Raw genomic sequence first — 23,366 nt, 5'->3', positions numbered from 1 at the left:
GATTCCATCAGCCAATCAGAATTTTCCTACCTTAATTCCGATTGGCTGATAGAATCCTATCAGCCAATCGGAATTCGACGGACGCCATCTTGGATGACGTGATTTAAAGGAACTGTCATTCGGCAAGGAGGCGTTGGTAGAAGAGGATGTTCCGCGTCGGCTGGAAGATGATGGCTCCGGAAGAAAGAAGATTGAAGATGCTGCTTCATAGAAGACTTCATCCCGATGATGGACTTCTTCAGCGCCCGCTTGGATCAAGACTTCAGCCCGATGATGGATTTCTTCAGCCGCCGCTTGGATCCAGACTTCAGCCCGAGGATGGACGTCACTCTTCAGCCCCCCGCTTGGGCTTGGATCAAGACATCGGAGGCTCTTCTGGACAGATCGGGACCCGGTGTGGTGAAGACAAGGTAGGGAGATCTTGAGGGGCTTAGTGTTATGTTTATTTAAGGGGGGTTTGGGTTAGATTAGGGGTATGTGGGTGGTGGGTTGTAATGTGTGGGGGGGTATTGTATGTTTTTTTTTTACAGGCAAAAGAGCTGAATTCTTTGGGGCATGCCCCGCAAAGGGCCCTTTTCAGGGCTGGTAAGGTAAAAGAGCTTTTCTATTTTAATTTTAGAATAGGGTAGGGCATTTTTTTATTTTGGGGGGCTTTGTTATTTTATTAGGGGGCTTAGAGTAGGTGTAATTAGTTTAAAATTGTTGTAATATTTTTCTAATGTTTGTAAATATTTTTTTATTTTTTGTAACTTAGTTCTTTTCTATTTTTTGTACTTTAGTTAGTTTATTTAATTGTATTTATTTGTAGGTATTGTATTTAATTAATTTATTGATAGTGTAGTGTTAGGTTTAATTGTAACTTAGGTTAGGATTTATTTTACAGGTAATTTTGTAATTATTTTAACTAGGTAACTATTAAATAGTTATTAACTATTTAATAACTATTGTACCTGGTTAAAATAAATACAAAGTTGCCTGTAAAATAAATATTAATCCTAAAATAGCTACAATATAATTATAATTTATATTGTAGCTATATTAGGGTTTATTTTACAGGTAAGTATTTAGATTTAAATAGGAATAATTTATTTAATAAGAGTTAATTTATTTCGTTAGAATAAAATTATATTTAACTTAGGGGGGTGTTAGGATTAGGGTTAGAATTAGCTTTAGGGGTTAAAAAATTTATTAGAGTAGCGGTGAGCTCCGATCGGCAGATTAGGGGTTAATACTTGAAGTTAGGTGTCGGCGATGTTAGGGAGGGCAGATTAGGGGTTAATACTATTTATTATAGGGTTATTGAGGCGGGAGTGAGGCGGATTAGGGGTTAATAACTTTATTATAATAGCAGCGCGGTCCGGTCGGCAGATTAGGGGTTAATAAGTGTAGGTAGGTAGCGGCGACGTTGGGGGCGGCATATTAGGGGTTAATAAATATAATATAGGGGTCGGCGGTGTTAGGGGCAGCAGATTAGGGGTACATAGCTATAATGTAGCTTGCGGTGGTGTACGGAGCGGCAGATTAGGGGTTAATAATAAAGTGCAGGGGTCAGCGATAGCGGGGGCGGCAGATTAGGGGTTAATAAGTGTAATGTTAGGGGTGTTTAGACTCGGGGTACATGTTAGGGTGTTAGGTGCAGGCTTAGGAAGTGTTTCCCCATAGGAAACAATGTAGCTGCTTTAGGAGCTGAACGTTGCTTTTTTGCAGGTGTTAGGTTTTTTTTCAGCTCAAACAGCCCCATTGTTTCCTATGGGGGAATCGTGCACGAGCACGTTTTTGAAGCTGGCCGCGTCCGTAAGCAACGCTGGTATTTAGAGTTGCAGTGGCGGTAAATATGCTCTACGCTCCCTTTTTGGAGCCTAACGCAGCCATTCTGTGAACTCTAAATACCAGCGGTATTTAAATGGTGCGGGGGAAAAAAAGCATGCGTAGCTAACGCACCCCTTTGGCCGCAGAACTCTAAATCTAGCCGTTAGTGTTTTGTGAACTTTGAATAAACTTTACCAGCATATAGCTGGTGAGTTAAAGGGGCAGTAAACATGTATTTAAATAAAATGTTTATATGTTATGAAACAAAAGCGCAATATATTTTTTATGATTTATTTTGCTCCCTTTTTGTAATTTAGCTCTAAAACATGAGCAATTTCTATTTCTTCTATTTCTTAGAACTTGGTATGCACCCTGTTGACTTTTCAAATCTAAATCTAATGACTGCAAAACAATTAACATATAATTTAATACTAACGTTATGACAGTGGATATCCTTCTTATCTATAGACTAAAGCCCAGATTGACTCCTATAAATAGGATAAATGGTGGGTGGAGTTTGGCTATTGAAAACTAACTCCCGTAAAAAGATTTTTATTTGTTAAGACTTGGCTTATATGTTGTTCTACAGCAACACAACAGAAATGTCTTCTAGTTACAAGGTGTTTACTGTCCCTTTAAATCAGTGAAAGCTGCAGGTGTAAAATGCTTAGAGAATATAGGGCCAGACTATGAATAGAATTCAAAATTGCGCTTTCGCAATCGCTATATTTGCGCTCCACTCGTAATACCAGTGCACGCAAATGTTAAGCACAAGGTAAACGCGACCTCACATTCGCATTGCATGTAAGCTTTGCGCTCATGAGAGCCCTTTCATAGGCTCCAATGGGAGCCTCGTTCGTAGGTCGATAGACACGGCACAGAACCTAGTGCAGCGAAGGGGATGAGGTGCACAGCATTGGGCAGCATATTAAAAATATGAACAACTAGAAAAGAGAGAAATATTGTAGAAACATCATAAGTAACTACACATAAGACAGGGATTTCAGCATTTTCTTTTTATTAGGTTCCAATAACCTTACCAAACTTCAATATTTGGAAATAAACACAGTGCAATATTGTTCTTGCAAGCTTATAACAGGTATAGGATGACTGATACTAGGCTATGCATAAGAACCACATCCAGATAGTACACAAAAGAGCGTAGGCCTTTCTGTCTTAGAACAAAATTGTAAAGCATACAAACATAAATCTTGTACTTATATTATCTCTCAAACAAATAACACCTCTACCAGAGGATGGCTATGCAAATCTTGCACAAATCGGTCATCATGATAAGCCATGAGGATCTATATTTGTTTGTTTTAAACCACCTTTAGGAAGGCAAGTACAATTTGTGAATACAATGTATATTGCAGATACACACAATTAAAGTAAGCTTCATGTTGAACATACAATAAGTACATAGTTAAAGCATGCTTAAATGGTAAAGTTGGACCAGGGGGTACCGAACAACACCTATTTCAGAGAGCACCCCTATCACAAGTGAAGGATCCGGTGTCATGAAAATATAGTTATAAATTAGGATCTATGCTCGGTCCCACAAACTCAGGTCACAAGAATACCACATATTAAGTTGCAAATAGGGATATAGATTGTGCAGGCAATTAAAGACAACGTAACATAAGCTTTTAAAGAGGTCTCCTGTATGTAGATACTGTTGTCTTTCACATCCTTATGTTATAGGACTATGTTGGATTAGTAGCTGATCCTTGACAACTTTAGGAATTTTTCTCCAAGCTACTTAGTACCTTTAGTGAATACCGTCCAGGTTAAGCATTACCGTGTGCCAAATGAAAAACGCCATATCGTTACGTGTTAAGAGGGGTAATGATTCCTCCCACTATTGTGGCAACTCACGGTTCCTGTTTAGGCAATCCACATAAGCAGAGACAGCAAACATGTGTGCATCCAAACAACTTGCTGTAAACGCCAACTTTGTTTCCTCTTGTTGCAACTTAATCACAAACTTGCTTGATCCAAGGAAGAGCAGCCCCTCTGTGTACGTCACTGCCGATGCGGTATTATGAAGATATTTTGTATTCCCCCATTCTCATTACATGAATTTTAGATATAGTAGTGCATCTTTTGCCTTATTAGCCAATGTCAATTTTTTCACTTATCCTCATAACAAAAAGGTATGCAATTCAACGGACTGTTCTATTGGCTGTTGTCTTTTAAATATCCATACAATTATTGAGAGCCAAGACCGGTAAATAACTGGGACTCTTTACACTCGCTATCCGTTTGCCCTGAGGAAACCCCATGACGCTGTGGTCACATGGGGGGTGAAACGCGCGTCGGCAGTGACGTACACAGGCTGCTCTGCCTTGGATCAAGTAAGTTTGTGATTAAAGGGACAGTCAAGTCCAAAAAAAACTTTCATTTTTCAAATAGGGCATGTCATTTTAAACAACTTCCAAATTTACTTTTATCAACAATTTTGCTTTGTTCTCTTGGTATTCTAGTTGAAAGCAAACCTAGGAAGGCTCATATGATAATTTCTAAGCCCTTGAAGGCCGCCTCTATTTTATTTACTTTTCACAGCAGGGGAGAGCAAGCTCATGTTGGCCATATAGATAGCATTGTGATCACGCCCGTGGCTAGTGGCAGACACTGCACTAATTGGCTAAAATGCAAGTCAATAGATAATAACTAAAAGCCATGTGATTAGGGGCGGTCAGAAGATGCTTAGATACAAGTTAGTCACAGAAGTAAAAAGTGTATTAATATAACAGTGTTGGTTTTGCAAAACTGGGGAATGGGTAATAAAGGGATTATCTATCTTTTTAAACACCAACAATTCTGGTGTTGACTGTCCCTTTAAGTTACAACAAGAGGAAACAAAGTTGGCGTTTACAGCAAGTTGTTTGGATGCACACATGTTTGCCGTCTCTGCTTATGTGGATTGCCTAAACAGGAACCGTGAGTTGCCACAATAGTGGGAGGAATCATTACCCCTGTTAACACGTAACTATATGGCATTTTTCATTTGGCACACGGTAATGCTTAACCTGGACGGTATTCACTAAAGGTACTAAGTAGCTTGGAGAAAAATTCCTAAAGTTGTCAAGGATCAGCTACTAATCCAACATAGTCCTATAACATAAGGACGTGAAAGACAACAGTATCTACATACAGGAGACCTCTTTAAAAGCTTATGTTATGTTGTCTTTAATTGCCTGCACAATCTATATCCCTATTTGCAACTTAATATGTGGTATTCTTATGACCTGAGTTTATGGGACCGAACATAGATCCTAATTTATAACTATATTTTCATGACACCGGATCCTTCACTTGTGATAAGGGTGCCCTCTGAAATAGGTGTTGTTCGCTACCCCCTGGTCCAACTTTACCTTTTAAGCATGCTTTAGCTATGTTCTTATTGTATGTTCAACATAAAGCTTACTTTAATTGTGTGTATCTGCAATCTACATTGTATTCACAAATTTTACTTGCCTTCCTAAAGGTGGTTTAAAACAAACAAATATAGATCCTCATGGCTTATCATTATGACCGATTTGTGCAAGATTTGCATAGCCATCCTCTGGTAGAGGTGTTATTTGTTTGAGAGATAATATAAGTACAAGATTTATGTTTGTATGCTTTACAATTTTGTTCTAAGACAGAAAGGCCTATGCTCTGTTGTGTACTTTCTGGATGTGGTTCTTATTTATAGCCTAGTATCAGTCATCCTATACCTGTTATAAGCTTGCAAGAACAATATTGCACTGTGTTTATTTCTAAATATTGAAGTTTGGTAAGGTTATTGGAACCTAATAAAAAGAAAATGCTGAAATCCCTGTCTTATGTGTAGTTACTTATGATGTTTCTACAATATTTCTCTCTTTTCTAGTTGTTCATAATAATTTAAGGGTCTGCACTTTCATCCTATACATAGGTTTTTCTAAGTTTAAATTTAAGACTTAGATTTACTAATTTACAAAGCCTGACTCCCCTTATGCTTTTTATCATATTTAAAATATATATGTATATGAATATATACATAAATGTATGTTTGTATGTGTCTATACACATAAATATATATATATATATATATATATATATATATATATATATATATATATATATATATATATATTAACAGTGATAACACAGTCCCCATAGACCGCAAAGTAAAGGCACTTTTTTGTGCCGTTTTTTTTTCTAAAACCCCACATGAGACTACAAATTATTTCACATATTATAACTTTTTTACTTTTTTCTTAATGCTGCAAAAAATTGCCTTCTTAATATTTTTTAATTTTTTAAAATATTTTTTAAATAAAGATGGGATATTAGTCACACAATATGGCCATATTCTGCTCAGCCAGTCACCACTTACAAGGTGTCCCACAATTGACTGGTCCTAACACTATGAAATTTAGCCAAACTAAGCTGAATAATACAATTCTAACATATCAAAGTAGAATTTCCAATCTCTCATCCAGACTGCATGGGATGAGGCTTCCTGGCTACATATTATTTCACATACTTCAAACTTTCTCAATGCTGCAAAAAGTTGCCTTCTTAATATTTCCTAACACTATGAAATTAGCCAATACAATTCTAATATACCAAAATGAAATTCCAACATTACAATACTATACCTCTCATCTAGACTGCATGGGATGAGGTTTCCTGGCTTTATTTACACACAGTTAAATATCTGTGTCTGGAACACACCTGAACTGGGTGGAGTGCTTTAAATCAAAGGGCTTTGGTCAGTTTCCCTAGTGATAAATCAGCAATAAATTTTGATTAAGCACATTTAATAAAGGCATATGTTTTTAAATGCACATATTGTGGAGTGATGCCAAAGTGACCAAAATAAATATATTTTAGAAACAGGTATTGGCGCACCTCAAAACACATGAGACCACAAATTATTTCACATATTATAACTTTTTTTCTTAATGCTGCAAAAAATTGCCTTCTTAATATTTCTTAATTTTTTTCTTAAATTAAGAAACATTAAGAAGGCAATTTTTTGCAGCATTAAGAAAAAAGGAAAAAAGTTATAATATGTGAAATAATTTGTGGTCTCATATGTTTTGAGGTGCGCCAATACGTGTTTCTAAATTATATTTATTTTGTTCACTTTGGCAGCACTACACAATATGTGCATTTAAAAACATATGCTTTTATTAGATGTCCTTAATCAAAATTTCTTGCTGATTTATCACTAGGGAAACTGACCAAAGCCCTTTGGTTTAAAGCACTCCACCCAGTTCAGGTATGTTCCAGACACATATATTGTCTATACCTGGATGAGAGGTATAGTATTGTAATGTTGGAATTGCATTTTGGTATATTAGAATTGTATTGTTCAGCATAGTTTGGCTAAATTTCATAGTGTTAGGACCAGTCTATTGTGGGACACCTTGTAAGTGGTGACTGGCTGAGCAGAATATGGCCATATTGTGTGACTAAGATACCATCTTTATTTAAAAAATTTTTTTAAAAATTAAGAAATATTAAGAAGACAATTTTTGCAGCATTAAGAAAAAAGGAAAAAAGTTATAATATGTGAAATAATTTGTGGTCTCATGTGTTTTGAGGTGCGCCAATACCTGTTTCTAAAATATATACATACATACATACATTGCATAAGTTTTAGCTTTTAAGTACTTTGATCAGGTTAAGTATCTGGTGTCTTGTAAAACTGTCACTTGTGGCTTAGAGACTGCGCAGGTAAGTGAAGAATGTGTATGAATAAATTGGATCAAAATGGCGTACGTGTGTTTTGTACTTGCCTAATATTTTCAGCTGCAGGTTGATTACAGACTCTATTCATTAGTTACAATGCTTTCCTTTGGGTGAAACTTAATTGCAACACAAGTAAAACTATTCCAATTTCACTTTCATAGCAGGAATTATCAGAATTCACTATGAACAGGTCACTCATTGTAAGAGATGTTCAGTCACAATACTGTGCAAAATATACTGGGATTAATCGTCCTACAGCCGTGACAAGAAAATGAATTGTGATTGGTATTTTCTCACATTCATGGGCAATGCTTTTGTTTTCTATTGTGCAGAATTATGCCTTAACCCAGCTGCTGCTTCTCAGACCACCCACGCTGCAGGGAAGGAATACCTTTACACAATTGGCAGCTTCCAAATAGATGTTTTTCATTTTTCCACTGTCTGCTACTTGAAGAACAATGTCTGCAAGCAATGGTAACAAAGTTCAATTTTATTCCATAGTTCTGTGTCTGGTAAAAAGTAAAATGTTCTTTTTTTTCTGATGGCATGGTTGACTTTTGACTTTTATGCAGGATATTTAAAATTTGATCAACTAAAATGTCACTTAAAGGGACACTGTATTAAAAAATGTTCTGTCATCTAAGCTTGCTCAGTGTTTGCATGAAACAAAAGTGTTTTATGTTTTTTTATATTTATTTAAACTAAAACTAATACAGCCGTGTCGGGTGTGTACTTCCTATTTCTGCTTATGTAAATGCCTACATGGTAGGAAATAGTGCTGCCATCTTGTGCTTTACCAATTGGATAGCAGTTTTGCAAAACTGCTGCCATATAGTGCTTCAGACACGTGCACAATCCTAAACTTAGGTTTCTGTTTTTCAACAAAAGATACCAAAAGAACAAACAAATATTGATAATAGAAGTAAATTAGAAAGCTGTTTAAAATTTCATGCTCTATCTATTAGTTTACTAGAGTAGTGTTTTTTTTTATTTTTTGTTTTTATTTTGGGGGGGGCTTTTTTATTTTCATAGGCCTAGATGTAGAGTTGGGCGGTAGCCGTCAAAACCAGCGTTAGAGGCTCCTAACGCTGGTTTTGGGCTACCGCCGGTATTTAGAGTCAGTCATTAAAGGGTCTAACGCTCACTTTGCAGCCGCGACTTTTCCATACCGCAGATCCCCTTACGTCAATTGCGTATCCTATCTTTTCAATGGGATCTTTCTAACGCCGGTATTTAGAGTCGTGTCTGAAGTGAGCGTTAGAAATCTAACGACAAAACTCCAGCCGCAGAAAAAAGTCAGTAGTTAAGAGCTTTCTGGGCTAACGCCGGTTTATAAAGCTCTTAACTACTGTGCTCTAAAGTACACTAACACCCATAAACTACCTATGTACCCCTAAACCGAGGTCCCCTCACATCGCCGCCACTATATTTAAATTTTTTAACCCCTAATCTTCCGCTCCGTACACTGCTACCAACTTCGTTATCCCTATGTACCCCTAATCTGCTGCCCCTAACACCGCCGACCCCTATATTATATTTATTAACCCCTAATCTGCCGCCCCCGCTATCGCTGACCCCTGCATATTATTATTAACCCCTAATCTGCTGCTCCGTACACCACCGCCACCTACATTATAGCTATGTACCCCTAATCTGCTGCCCCTAACACCGCCGACCCCTATATTATATTTATTAACCCCTAATCTGCCCCCCTCAACGTCCCCTCCACCGGCCTACATTTATTAACCCCTAATCTGCCGACCGGACCGCACCGCTACTATAATAAAGTTATTAACCCCTAATCCGCGTCACTCCCGCCTCAATAACCCTATAATAAATAGTATTAACCCCTAATCTGCCCTCCCTAACATCGCCGACACCTAACTTCAATTAATAACCCCTAATCTGCCTACCGAATCTCGCCGCTACTGTAATAAATGGATTAACCCCTAAAGCTAAGTCTAACCCTAACACTAACACCCCCCTAAATTAAATAGAATTTTATTCTAACAAAGGCCTAGATTTAGAGTTGGGCGGTAGCCGTCAAAACCAGCGTTAGAGGCTCCTAACGCTGGTTTTTACCGCCCTCTGGTATTTGGAGTCAGTCATTAAAGGGTCTAACGCTCACTTTTCAGCCGCGACTTTTCCATACCGCAGATCCCCCTACGCCATTTGCGTATACTATCTTTTCAATGGGATCTTTCTAACTCCGGTATTTAGAGTCGTGGCTGAAGTGAGCGTTATAAATCTAACGACAAAACTCCAGCCGCAGAAAAAAGTCAGTAGTTAAGAGCTTTCTGGGCTAACGCCGGTTTATAAAGCTCTTAACTACTGTGCTCTAAAGTACACTAACACCCATAAACTACCTATGTACCCCTAAACCGAGGTCCCCCCACATCGCCGCCACTCGATTACATTTTTTTAACCCCTAATCTGCTGACCGCCACCTACGTTATACTTATGTACCCCTAATCTGCTGCCCCTAACACCGCCAACCCCTATATTATATTTATTAACCCCTAACCTGCCCCCCACAACGTCGCCGCCAGCTACCTACAATAATTAACCCCTAATCTGCCGACCGCAAAGCGCCGCTACTTACGTTATCCTTATGTACCCCTAATCTGCTGCCCCTAACACCGCCGACCCCTATATTATATTTATTAGCCTCCACCTGCCTACACTTATTAACCCCTAATCTGCCGAGCGGACCGCACCGCTACTATAATAAAGTTATTAACCCCTAATCCGCCTCACTCCCGCCTCAATAACCCTATAATAAATAGTATTAACCCCTAATCTGCCCTCCCTAACACCGCCGACACCTAACTTCAATTATTAACCCCTAATCTGCCAACCTAATCTCGCCGCTACTGTAATAAATGTATTAACCCCTAAAGCTAAGTCTAACCCTAACACTAACACCCCCCTAAATTAATAACCCCTAATCTGCCGACCTAATCTCCCCACAACGTCGCCGCCAGCTACCTACAATAATTAACCCCTAATCTGCCGACCGCAAAGCGCCGCTATTTACATTATCCCTATGTACCCCTAATCTGCTGCCCCTAACACCGCCGACCCCTATATTATATTTATTAACCCCTAGTCTGCCGCCCACAACGTCGCCTCCACCTGCCTACACTTATTAACCCCTAATCAGCCGACCGGACCGCGCCGCTATTATAATAAAGTTATTAACCCCTAATCCGCCTCACTCCCACCTCAATAGGTAACGTTGTATTTATTTTAACCAGGTACAATAGCTATTAAATAGTTAAGAACTATTTAATAGCTAAAATAGTTAAAATAATTACAAATTTACCTGTAAAATAAATCCTAACCTAAGTTACAATTAAACCTAACACTACACTATCAATAAATTAATTAAATAAAATTCCTACAATTACCTACAATTAAACCTAACACTACACTATCAATACATTAATTAAATACAATATCTACAAATAAATACAATTACATAAACTAACTAAAGTACAAAAAATAAAAAAGAACTAAGTTACAAAAAATAAAAAAATATTTACAAACATCAGAAAAATATTACAACAATTTTAAACTAATTACACCTACCTGTAGTGTTAGGTTTAATTGTAACTTAGGTTAGGATTTATTTTACAGGTAATTTTGTAATTATTTTAACTATTTTAGCTATTAAATAGTTCTTAACTATTTAATAGCTATTGTACCTGTTTAAAATAAATACAAAGTTACCTGTAAAATAAATATAAATCCTAAAATAGCTATAATATAATTATAATTTATATTGTAGCTATATTAGGATTTATTTTACAGGTAAGTATTTAGCTTTAAATAGGAATAATTTATTTAAATTATATTTAATTTAGGGGGTGTTAGTGTTAGGGTTAGACTTAGCTTTAGGGGTTAATACATTTATTAGAATAGCGGTGAGCTCCAGTCGGCAGATTAGGGGTTAATGTTTGAAGTTTGGTGTCGGCGATGTTAGGGAGGGCAGATTAGGGGTTAATACTATTTATTATAGGGTTATTGAGGCGGGAGTGAGGCGGATTAGGGGTTAATAACTTTATTATAATAACGGTGCGGTCCGCTCGGCAGATTAGGAGTTAATAAGTGTAGGCAGGTGGAGGCGACGTTGTGGGGGGCAGATTAGGGGTTAATAAATATAATATAGGGGTCGGCGGTGTTAGGGGCAGCAGATTAGGGGTACATAGGGATAATGTAAGTAGCAGCGGTTTACGGAGCGGCAGATTAGGGGTTAATAATAATATGCAGGGGTCAGCGATAGTGGGGGCGGCAGAATAGGGGTTAATAAGTGTAAGGTTAGGGGTGTTTAGACTCGGGGTACATGTTAGAGTGTTAGGTGCAGACGTAGGAAGTGTTTCCCCATAGCAAAAAATGGGGCTGCGTTAGGAGCTGAACGCGGCTTTTTTGCAGGTGTTAGGTTTTTTTTCAGCTCAAACAGCCCCATTGTTTTCTATGGGGGAATTGCGCACGAGCACGTTTTTGAAGCTGGCCGCGTCCGTAAGCACCGCTGGTATCGAGAGTTGAAGTTGCGTTAAATATGCTCTACGCTCCTTTTTTGGAGCCTAACGCAGCCATTCTGTGAACTCTCAATACCAGCGGTATTTAAAAGGTGCGGCCAGAAAAAAGCATGCGTAGCTAACGCACCCCTTTTGCCGCAGAACTCTAAATCTAGGCGAAAATAAATTAACTCTTATTAAATAAATTATTCCTATTTAAAACTAAATACTTACCTGTAAAATAAACCCTAATATAGCTACAATATAAATTATAATTATATTATAGCTATTTTAGGATTTATATTTATTTTACAGGTAACTTTGTATTTATTTTAACGAGGTACAATAGCTATTAAATAGTTAAGAACTATTTAATAGCTAAAATAGTTAAAATAATTACAAAATTACCTGTAAAATAAATCCTAACCTAAGTTACAATTAAACCTAACACTACACTATCAATAAATTAATTAAATAAAATACCTACAATTACCTACAATTAAACCTAATACTACACTATCAATAAATAAATTAAATACAATTCCTACAAATAAATACAATGAAATAAACTAACTAAAGTACAAAAAATAAAAAAGAACTAAGTTACAAAAAATAAAAAAATATTTACAAACATTAGAAAAATATTACAACAATTTTAAACTAATTACACCTACTCTAAGCCCCCTAATAAAATAACAAAGACCCCCAAAATAAAAAAAATGCCCTACCCTATTCTAAATTAAAAAAGTTCAAAGCTCTTTTACCTTACCAGCCCTGAACAGGGCCCTTTGGGGGGCATGCCCCAAAGAATTCAGCTCTTTTGCCTGTAAAAAAAACACATACAATACCCCCCCCCAACATTACAACCCACCACCCACATACCCCTAATCTAACCCAAACCCCCCTTAAATAAACCTAACACTAAGCCCCTGAAGATCTTCCTACCTTATCTTCACCCTGATCAGCCAATCGTATTGAACTTGAATCTGATTGGCTGATTCCATCGTTCTTAACTATTTAATAGCTATTGTACCTGGTTAAAATAAATACAAAGTTACCTGTAAAATAAATATAAATCCTAAAATAGCTATAATATAATTATAATTTATATTGTAGCTATATTAGGGTTTATTTTACAGGTAAGTATTTAGCTTTAAATAGGAATAATTTATTTAATAAGAGTTAATTTATTTCGTTAGATTTAAATTATATTTAACTTAGGGGGGTGTTAGTGTTAGGGTTAGACTTAGCTTTAGGGGTTAATCCATTTATTACAGTAGCGGCGAGATTCGGTCGGCAGATTAGGGGTTCATAATTGAAGTTAGGTGTCGGCGATGTTAGGGAGGGCAGATTAGGGGTTAATACTATTTATTATAGGGTTATTGAGGTGGGAGTGAGGCGGATTAGGGGTTAATAACTTTATTATAATAGCGGCGCGGTCCGGTCGGCTGATTAGGGGTTAATAAGTGTAGGCAGGTGGAGGCGACGTTGTGGGCGGCAGATTAGGGGTTAATAAATATAATATAGGGGTCGGCGGTGTTAGGGGCAGCAGATTAGGGGTACATAGGGATAATGTAAGTAGCGGCGGTTTACGGAGCGGCAGATTAGGGGTTAATAATAATATGCACGGGTCAGCGATAGCGGGGGCGGCAGATTAGGGGTTAATAAGTGTAAGGTTAGGGGTGTTTAGACTCGGGGTTCATGTTAGAGTGTTAGGTGCAGACGTAGGAAGTGTTTCCCCATAGAAAACAATGGGGCTGCGTTAGGAGCTGAACGCGGCTTTTTTGTAGGTGTTAGGTTTTTTTTTCAGCTCAAATGGCCCCATTGTTTTCTATGGGGGAATCGTGCACGAGCACGTTTTTGAAGCTGGCCGCTTCCGTAAGTACCGCTGGTATCTAGAGTTGCAGTGGCGTTAAATTATGCTCTACGCTCCCTTTTTGGAGCCTAACGCACTGAAAACCCAGCCATTCTGTGAACTCTAAATACCAGCGGTATTTAAAAGGTGCGTGGGAAAAAAAGTACGCGTAGCTAACGCACCCCTTTGGCACAGAACTCTAAATCTAGGCGATAGGGATTAGGTATAATTTTTGTAAAATTTGGAAATTTTCTTCTTTATTTTCTGTAATTGTAGCTTAAAGGGACAGTCTACTCCAGAATTTTGATTAGACTGTCCCTTTAATTTATACTTAGTTTATTTGTATTTTTAAAGTAGTATTAGGTGTTTTTAATTTAATAGTAACTTTAGTATTTTTTATATTAGGTAATTTGGGTTCATTTAGGGGTTTTTAGGGGTTTTTAGGGGGGTTAGGTTAGGGGTTAGGTTTATAGCGTTGTGGGCTTTGGCGGTTTAGGGGTTAATACTTTAATAGGTTTATTGCGTTGTGGGCTTTGGCGGTTTAGGGATTAATAGTTTTAATAAGTTTATTACGTTGTTGGTTAATGGTGGTTTAAGGGTTAATAGTTTTAATAGGTAGTTTGCGATGTTCGGGTTGGCGGATTTAGGGGTTAATAATTTAGTTATTACTTGCGGTGTCGGTTTGATGGTGGATATAGGGGTTAATAGTTTAATTAGGCTTATTGTGTTGTGGGGGTTGTAGGTCTAGGGGGTTAATACATTTATTATTAGTAGTGAGGGGGGGGATTGCGGATATAGGGGTTTTTACATGTCAGGATTATTTTTAGGAGGCGTGTTAGAATTTTACTGGAGATTTGCTATTTTCTTTACTTTTCTTAGGCGCCGGCAGTTTTTAAAGTGCCGTAAGTCACTGGCGACTCCAGAAATGTGTATTTACGCTCATTTCTGGACACCACTAGTTTATCCGGCTTACGGCACTTTATGAGCTGCCGGCGCGATATATGTAATAGCCCGATGTGCGAGGTGAAATAGCGGGTGGTGCGGGTTGCAGTGCTTGCTCTGAAGCCTGCGCCGTATATGTAATCGCGCCCAAGGTAATCACAGAGTTAAAAAGTATATTAATATAACCGTGTTGGCTGTGCAAGACTGGAGAATCTATACTATAATCCCGTTTGTAATGCGTCCGTTGGTGTCGCCAGTTGCGCTTGCAACTTCAACCGAATGTTGGCAACGCGAGGCAGCCAAAAGAATTCACCTGCCATTTTCGGAATCCACCGAGATGCAGTGAAGGCTAACGGAGCATTAGAAAAAAAAAAAAAACTAACCATCCGCAATAAGTATTAAAAAAAAAAAAACCTAACCGCCCCAAATAAGTATTAAAAAAAAAAAAAAAAAAACGCCCACAATAAGTATTAAAAAAAAAAATAACCGCCCTCAAGTATTAAAAAAAAAAAATAACCCATTTCTCCCCCTCCCCCCTTTTTTTTTTTTTTTTCCCCTTCTCTCCTTTAGAGTCTATGATCACTTTTCCCTTACTCTCTCTTCTCTTTCTTATCTTCCTTCCTTCTTACTAGTAATGCACTTGTCAGAATAACATGTGAACATTCAGACTATTTTTATTGGAGACCTGAGATGGTTTGAATCTGGTCCTAGGGTTGTTTGCCCAAGATGTTGCAGGTGTTATACAGTACATGGATGCTTACTGAAATATAGTAGGTTATAATCTCAAATACCTAATTACCATCTGAATTGTTGCAATAAGTAATATATATGAAAGCAATGTAAGATGTAACCATATTATATCAATGTGCTGTACTCACGTTGTAAAGTTATAACTGTTCACACAATAAAGCTTTTGTTAAAAAAAAAATAAAAAATAAAAAATAAATAACCGCCCGCAATAAGTATTTTTTTTTTAAAAAAAACTAATAAAATTATTAACCCCTGAATACGCAGAACCCAACATCGCAAACTACCTAATACATCTATTAAACCCTAATCCGCAACCCCCCACAACACATTAAACCTAATTTACCTATTAACTCCTAAATCGCCAACCCCCACATTGCAAAAAAAAATAAAATTATTTAATGACTAAACTCCCTAACCTAACACCCCCTAAATTAACCCCTTAGTTACATAAAAAATACTACATTACTATTAAAATAAATTAAAAAAAAATTACATTACATTAATCTAAAATTACAAAAATAAACAACACTATCCAAAATAAAAAAAATAAACCTAATCCCTATAAAAATAAAAAAGCCCCCCAAAATAAAAACACCCCCCTTATCTAAGAATAAACTACCAATAGCCCATTAAAAGGGCTTTTTGTAGGGAATTGCCCTAAAGAAATCAGCTCTTTTGCATTTAAAATAAACAAAGTCCCCTCCCTAACAGTAAAACCCCCCACCCACAAAACCGCCCAAAATAAAAAAAAAACTAACACTAATAAACCTAAACTACCCATTGCCCCTAAAGGGGCATTTGTATGGGCATTGCCCTTAAAAGGGCATTCAGCTCTTTTTCACTGCCCTTTAAAGGGCATTCAGCTCTTTTGCAAATTGCCCAATAAACCCTAATCTAAAAAAACTAATTAATTTTTTTTTAAAAACTAACACTAATGCCCCAAATAGATACTCACTGTTTCAGAAGTCCGGCGGAGAAGACCTTCTTCCAGGCAGGTCCATTATCTTCATCCACACAGAAGGCGGTTCGGAGCGGAGGTCCGGAGCAGTCTTCCCAGATGTGGCGGTCTTCCCAGATATGAGCAGTGCGAAGGCGGCGTGGAGGTCCGGAGCGGTCTTCCCAGATGTGGCGCTCCTCGGTGGTGCTCATCGGTGGCAGCGCTCCTCAGCGAAGGTGGTTCCTCTTCATGCGATCGTCCGCTGCACACTGAAGATTGAATTCAAGGTACCCCATATTTATTGGGGTACATTGCATTCCTATTGGCTGAAATTTTAAAAATCAGCCAATAAGAGGAGAGCTATTGAAATCTTATTGGCTGATTTGAACAGCCAATAGGATTTCGGTAGCTCTAATCCTATTGGCTGTTTTGAAAAATACAGCCAATAGGAATGCAAGGTACCCCAAATTGATTGCGGTACCTTGCATTGAATATTCAGTATATGACAGACATCGGATGAAGACGAGCCTCCATGCCGCCGAGGACCACCTCTGGTGTTGTGGACCACCGCCACAGATGACCACCGCTGAGGATCACCACATCAAGGAAGACCGCTCCGGACCTCCTCTCCGCGCCGCCTTTGCTGTGGATGAAGATGATGGACCCGCCTGGAAGAAGACCTTCTCTGCCGCACTTCTGAAACAGTGAGTACCTATTTGGGGCTTTAGTGTTAGTTAGTTTTTTTCATTCTTTGGGGGCTTTAGTTTTTTTAGATTAGGGTTTATTGGGCAATTTGTAACAGAGCTGAATGCCCTTTTAAGGGCAGTAAAAAAGAACTGAATGCCCTTTTAAGGACAATGCCCATACAAATGCCCCTTTAGAGGCAATGGGTAGTTTAGATTTATTTTTTGTAGTTTGGGGGGTTACAGGTTACATTTTTCACACATAGAGTGCCCTCTGGACAGGCTTATCAACTAGTTGGTAATAAAGGGATAATCTATCTTTTTAAAAAATAAACATTTTGGAGTTGACTGTCCCTATAAGTATACAGTGCATCATGTCTATTGGTGTATAGATGACTTGAACTATCACACAGTGCAGAGTTTTGTGTTTATTAGTGTATACATTTTCGTTATCATCACTATACAGTGACACTTGTCCAAAATAAATGGGAATTGTACTTGTCCCCTCAGTAGCGGACCTTCTTAACAGAAGGCCCTTGTGCAAAAAATGTTTGGCCCCCCTAAAAGTAACTCTGTAATAAGGAATAGTAGTAATATTCATGCTGCTCTGTATAATGATTTTAAGAATAGATAGATGGACCTGCAACCTACACTAATTAAAGTCTGCCCTGCATTAGAACTGTACATATTCTTCACATACCTATGTATAGACTGGTTGATATGGGCCCCCTCAGTACCTATGTCCTGGTGCCACCGCACCTGCTGCACCAATGGTAGTTCCATCCCTGTCCCCTAAAACCAGTCTTCACAGCAAGTTAATGTGATCTATTGTAGGACATGGAAAATGTAAAAGTCAAGATGCATTTACAGCTTCTGAGAGTTTGCAAGAGTCAGTCTACAACCACAATTTTCAGAAGCAGTTTTGTTTTTCATTGCCTTGGTGGCAGAGAGAAATCACCTCAAATTATTTTGTTCAGGGGGATTAACAGGCCATGTTGTCAGAGCATTTCTGCAATATTAAATGTTGCCAAGTGGCGATTGCAGGTGGACAGGTTATTTGCTTGAGGTCTTGTCCACCTGCAGCTTGATAAGTTTTCCTGTTGTGATACATGCTAGTATCAGGCTAGGTATAATGGTGAAAAAAAAGATCATCTTGCCTCCAGGTTTGTTTATTTATATATTGTCTGCACTGTTTGATTTATTATGAAGAGCCACCACTTTACTATGTTATGGCATGCAGAAATTAACCATTATAGCTAATATAGTTATAATAAACTAGTTGATAAGCCTGCCCAGAGGGCAGTCTATGTGTGAAAAATGTAACCCCCCAAGCTACAAAAAATAAAACAGTAAAAATACAGAAAAAATAAACAACACTATCCAAAATAAAAAAATTAAACCTTATCCCTATGAAAATAAAAAAGACCCCCAAAATAAAAGCACCCTCTAATCTAAGAATAATCTACCAATAGTTCTTAAAAAGGCTTTTTGTAGGATATTGCCCTAAAGAAATCAGCTCTTTTACATTCAAAATAAAAAATATCCCCTCTAACAGTAAAACCCCCACCCACCAAACCCCCAAAATAAAAAAAACTAACACTAATAAACCTAAACTACCCCATTGCCTCTAAAGGGGGATTTATATGGGCATTGCCCTTAAAAGGGCATTCAGCTCTTTTTCACTGTTCTTAAAAGGACATTTAGTTTTTTTGCAATTGCCCAATAAACCCTAATCTAAAAAAACAACAAAAAAATTAAAAAAAACAAACAGTCCGGCAGAGAAGGTCTTCTTCAAGGCGGGTCCATCATCTTCATCCACAGCGAAGGCCACGGAGAGGTCTTCCTAGATGTGGCGATCCTCGGCGGTGGTCATCTGTGACGGCATTGGCGGTCCTCGTGGTGGTGGTTCTCGGCGGCGTGGAGGCTCGTCTTCATCCGATGTCCGTCGTATACTGAATATTGAATGCAAGGTACCGCAATCAATTTGGGGTACCTTGCATTCCTATTGGCTGTATTTTTTAAAACAGCCAATAGGACTAGAGCTACTGAAATCCTATTGGCTGTTCAAATCAGCCAATAAGATTTCAGTAGCTCTAATCCTATTGGCTGATTTTGAAAATTTCAGCCAATAGGAATGCAAGGTACCCCAATAAATATGGGGTACCTTGAATTCAATCTTCAGTGTGCGGCGGACGATCACATGAAGAGGAACCTCCACGCCTTCGCCGAGGAGCGTCTCCGAGGAGCGCCGCCACCGCTGAGGATCGCCACATATGGGAAGACCGCTCCGGACCTCCACTCCACGCACATCTGGTAAGACAGCTCCGGACCTCCGCGCCACCTTAGCTGTGGATGAAAATGATGGAACCGCCCGGAAGAAGACCTTCTCCGCCGGACTTCTGAAACCGTGAGTACCTATTTGGGGCTTTTGTGTTAGTTTTTTTTTTTGGGGGGGGGTGTTTTTTTAGATAAGGGTTTATTGGGCAATTTGCAAAAGAGCTGACTGCCCTTTTAAGGTCAGTGAAAAAGAGCTGAATACCTTTTTAAGGACAATGCCCATACAAATGCACCTTTAGGGGCAATGGGTAGTTTAGGTTTATTAGTGTTAGGTTTTTTTTATTTTGGGGGTTTGATGGGTGAGAGGTTTTACTGTTAGAGGGGACTTTGTTTATTTTTTTATGTAAAAGAGCTGATTTCTTTAGGGCAATGCCCTGCAAAAGGCCCTTTTATAGGCTATTGGTAGTTTATTCTTAGATTTGGGGGTGTTTTTATTTTGGGGTACTTTTTTTATTTTCATTCGGCTAGATTACCTTAGATTGCCTTAAAAAGCAGAGTTAAGGGGTCCTAACGCTGCTTTTTAACGCCCGCTGGTATTACGAGTCAGGCAGGAAAGGGTCTACCGCTCACTTTTTTTCCCGTGATTTTAGAATACCGCAAATCCCCTTACGTCAATTGCGTATCCTATCTTTTTAATGGGATTTTCCTAACGCCGGTATTACGATCGCCTGAAAAAGTGAGCGGTAGACCCTCTCCTGTCAAGACTCCTACCGCATTTAAAAGTCAGTAGTTAAGAGTTTTATGGGCTAACGCCGGAACATAAAGCACTTAACTAAAGTTCTAAAAAGTACACTAACACCCATAAACTACCTATAAACCCCTAAACTGAGCCCCCCCCACATCATAAACACTTAACTAAAATGTTTAACCCCTAATCTGCCGACCGGACATCGTCGCCACTTTAATAAATTTATTAACCCCTAAACCGCCGCACTCCCGCCTCGCAAACACTAGTTAAATTTTATTAACCCCTAATCTGCCGTCCCTAACATCGACGACACCTACCTACATTTATTAACCCCTAATCTGCCGCCCCCAACGTCGCCGCTACTATATTAAATTTATTAACCCCTAAACCTAAGTCTAACCCTAACACCCCCTAACTTAAATATAATTTAAATAAAACGAAATAAATTTACTACTATTAAATAAATTAATCCTATTTAAAACTAAATACTTACCTATAAAATAAACCCTAAGATAGCTACAATAAAACTAATAGTTACATTGTAGCTAGCTTAAGATTTATATTTATTTTACAGGCAACTTTGTATTTATTTTAACTAGGTACAATAGTTATTAAATAGTTATTAACTATTTAATAACTTCCTAGTTAAAATAAGTACAAATTTACCTGTAAAATAAATATAAATCCTAAAATAGCTACAATATAACTATTAGTTATAGTGTAGCTAGTTTAGGGTTTATTTTATCAGTAAGTATTCAGTTTTAAATAGGATTGATTAATTTAATTATGTTAAATTTATTTTGTTTAATTTAAATTATATTTAAGTTAGGGGGGTTTAGACTTAGGGTTAGACTTAGGTTTAGGGGTTAATAAATTTAATATAGTAGCGGCGACGTTGGGGTCGGAAGATTAGGGGTTAATAAATTAATATAGTTGCAGCAACGTTGGGGGGGCAGATTAGGGGTTAATAAATATAATGTAGGTGTCGGCGATGTTGGGGGCAGTAGATTAGGGGTTCATAAGTATAATGTAGGTGGCGGTGGTGTCCGGAGCGGCAGATTAGGGGTTAATAATATAATGTAGGTGTCAGCGATAGCGGGGGCGGCAGATTAGGAGTTAATAAGTGTAAGATTAGGGGTGTTTAGACTCAGGGTTCATGTTAGGGTGTTAGGTGCAGACATAACTTTTATTTCCCCATAGGAAACAATGGGGCTGTGTTAGGAGCTGAACGCTGCTTTTTTGCAGGTGTTAGGTTTTTTTCAGCCAGCTCAGCCCCATTGTTTCCTATGGGGAAATTGTGCACAAGCACGTTTTGCCATTTTACCGCTACTGTAAGCAACGCTGGTATTGAGGTGAGATGTGGAGCTAAATTTTGCTCAACGCTCACTTTTATGAGGCTAACGCCTTGCAGAAAACTCGTAATACCAGCGTTGGCTTAAGTGAACGGTAAGAAAAAAAGGAGCGTTAGCACTGCACAGCCTTACTGACAAAAACTCGTAATCTGGCTGATAGGGATTAGGTTTAATTTTTTTATTTGGATTGTGTTGTTTATCATTTTTTGCACTGTTAGCCTTTTTTATTTTCTGTAATTTTAGATTAATGTAATGTAATTTTAATTTTTTTTTTTAATTTTAATTGTAATGTACTGTAGTATTTTTTTTAATGTAACTAAGGGGTTAATTTAGGGGGTGTTAGGTTAGGGTGCTTAGTAATTAAATAATTTTTTTGCGTTGTGGGGGTTGGCGGTTTAGGAGTTAATAGGTAAATTAGGTTTAATGCGTTGTGGAGGGTTGCAGATTAGGGTTTAATAGATGTATTAGGTAGTTTGCGATATTGTTTTTTTTTGTTTTTTTTCTTAAAACTTTGTGCAGGTGGTTAGTTTTTTTTAAAATACTTATTACGGCGGTTAGGTTTTTTTTTAATACTTATTGCAGGCGGTTATTTATTTATTTTTTAATACTTATTGCGGACGGGTTATTTGTTTTTTTTAATACTTATTGTGGGCGGTTATTTATTTATTTTTTTAATACTTATTGCGGGCGGTTAGGTTTTATTATTTTAATACTTATTGTGGCTGGTTAGGTTTTTTTTTTTAATACTCATTGCGGGCGGTTATTTTTTTTTTTGTAATGCTCTGTTTGCCTTCGCTGCATCCCGGTGGAGTCCAAAAATGGTAGGATGGGGCGGTGGATTCTTTCATCACCCTGCCATTTTCGGAATCCACCGGGATGAAGCCAACATTCTGTTGACTGCCTCGCGCTGCCAACATTCCTTTGAGGATGCGTGTGCAACTGGCGACACCAACTGACGCATTACAAACGTGATTAGTATAGTATAGATGAGATTAGCAGTCAAGAATTAAATGTGATAATGGAAATCTGTTTTGCAATGGCAGGGTATTTTATCTCTTTGGGGTGGGGGCGGGACACTGGCCTTGACTAGAGTGTGCAACCAATGAATGTGTGGAAAATAGCATTGTTAAATCTGGAGTCTGGAAGATTTAAAAGCCCACAATTTCCAGTGGCAAAAGAGGCAAATAAATAATGAAAGTATATTACAAAGTGTTTCCCTATGCATAATTAAACATTTTATAGTACAATGTCAAGGTGTTTAAAGGGCAATTATAGTAAAAACATTAAATGCGCTTATCTGTTAGATCATGTAATTTTAAGACTAACGACCCCCCCTCTGCTGTGTCTTTAACCCTCGCAAAGGGGCTAAACACACATTAGAAATAACGCCTGGGACTCACAATCCATTCAGCAGCGCTAGTCATACATCTCAGATGTGGAACTAGCGCTGTTGATTGGATCAGCTGTGTTTTCCTTTTACTAACCCTGTGTCTTAAATGAAAATGCAGGTGCTGTTTGTTTTTGGGAAACTGTACCACACATTTTTATGAAATAATCTATTTTAGTGATTTCTCAGCAGTTTGGTCAGTTTATGCAAAACTGGAACAGTCTATTGGATTTTGAACTCTAAATATAATACTTAGAATATTTAAATATGTGTAGTAAAATAACTTTATTTTGTCCATGTTACTGTAATTAAACTCTGTGATTTGTGTTTTTTAACTGTCAACAGAGAGGTTGTAATGTATCCTTCTAGGAAGATT

This window comes from Bombina bombina, chromosome 2 (assembly GCF_027579735.1).
Source record: "Bombina bombina isolate aBomBom1 chromosome 2, aBomBom1.pri, whole genome shotgun sequence".
Taxonomy (NCBI): domain Eukaryota; kingdom Metazoa; phylum Chordata; class Amphibia; order Anura; family Bombinatoridae; genus Bombina; species Bombina bombina.
Note: the sequence above shows the minus strand (reverse complement) of the source record.